The sequence below is a fragment of the Geospiza fortis genome, unplaced genomic scaffold (assembly GCF_000277835.1).
Source record: "Geospiza fortis unplaced genomic scaffold, GeoFor_1.0 C13562230, whole genome shotgun sequence".
In the NCBI taxonomy this organism is placed as follows: domain Eukaryota; kingdom Metazoa; phylum Chordata; class Aves; order Passeriformes; family Thraupidae; genus Geospiza; species Geospiza fortis.
The window spans coordinates 1-1,487 of NW_005059724.1; the positions used below are offsets into that span (position 1 = coordinate 1).

General features: G+C 43.6%; 1 long non-coding RNA gene across 1 annotated transcript; it reads left to right on the plus strand.

Annotated features, from left to right (window-relative positions):
- Positions 1-2: 2 nt before the first annotated feature.
- Positions 3-1,486, plus strand: LOC115949426. Its single transcript, XR_004082888.1, has 3 exons — positions 3-69; positions 148-283; positions 1,436-1,486. It is a non-coding gene; the product is annotated as an uncharacterized LOC115949426 (long non-coding RNA).
- The last annotated feature ends 1 nt before the right edge of the window (position 1,487 follows it).

Below are 1,487 nucleotides of genomic sequence, written 5' to 3' on the forward strand. Positions count from 1 at the left end.
GAAGGAGGTGGAGGAGTACAAGAACTTTCGCCCCGATGACCCTGCTCGCAAGACCAAAGCTCTGCTTCAGTGAGTGGCCTCGGTGTCCCTCCCTGGAAAGGCCTGCTCAGCAATGAGCTCTGCTTCATGCTCTTGGTTTTCTTTCAGGATGGTCCAGCAGTTTGCTGTAGACTTTGAGAAACGCATTGAAGGCTCTGGAGACCAAATTGACACCTATGAGCTGTCGGGAGGAGCTCGGATCAACCGCATCTTCCACGAGCGTTTCCCCTTTGAGCTGGTGAAGGTACTGCTTCCCCTTGCTGCTGACATACACTTTTTGTTTCCTGTTGTATGTTACTACTTCTGTCTGTCTCCTCGCTCCTCTTGCTATATTTCATCAGTGGACTTTCTCTTCAGCTACTTTGTTTCATGGTTTTCTCTTTTATCACCTTTTTTCACTTGTTTGTCTCCTTTATTGGGATCTTCCCATAGTGCTGACTTTCCCCTCTGTCCCTGTTTTTGTGACAGAACTTAACTTCTTCTGAGCTAAATGACAATGTTTTTTTGGACTTGATTCCTAGATGCTAAATTGAGTGTGAAAAATCACTTTAACAGAACCCATGGTAAATCAATGACTGAATGCCCTCACAGATATGTCAAAGCTACTATGACTGAATTTCATGTGGAAGGAATGGTGCTGAAACTTGTACTTCTTGATCCTGAGCATAAGACTCGATCTAAAGTTGGACTCATAGATACCTAAGAAGCAGGAAAAATAATTGTAGGTATACCTGGTGTTACTTCTGTCTGGCCCTATCAATGGCCTGGAGGTGGGAGTGCTATAGAAACTGTACTCACCTCTTAACAGTGGAAGAGGATTCTTATTGACAAACAGTTTTCTTGGATGGTGAAGTACACTAACCTGATCAGGATAGGTACTGAAAATCTTTTTATGGTGTCAGTTGGAACAAACTTAAGAGCAGATCTTTCTGCTTCAGTATTTTTTGCATTGGCTTTCTTTTTTTCACATTTGAATAAGATGAGGCCTTTCTACTGAAATAAACAGCCTTGTGTTAGATTTGTGATTCACACAAAATGTTTTATCCATTTGTGGTGTTCACTGAAAAAGCAGCTGCCAAGATCTCTTGCTAAATGTTGTGAGGCAAACCAATTTTCTTTAGAAAGCCATCTAACACTTCAATCCTAGTGCTTTACCTCAAAGAACCTCCTTAAGAGCAGCTGGAGCATCTGTAAATGGAGGCCCATAGCTATTCATGTGTGTACAGGGTGTCCTGCTTTGGCCACAGCAGTTTTGTGGCTGGACTCATTAGCCCAAGTGTTGGATACAATCTCGTGTGTCACATGGTAGTGCTGGCATGGGACCTCTTCTCTTCAAAGTCTGCTGCTGTCCAAACCAATGTCAGAAGGTTTCTGATGGAGTTGTCTCCTGGTGCAGATGGAGTTTGATGAGAAGGAGCTGCGGCGGGAGATCAGCTACGCCATCAAGA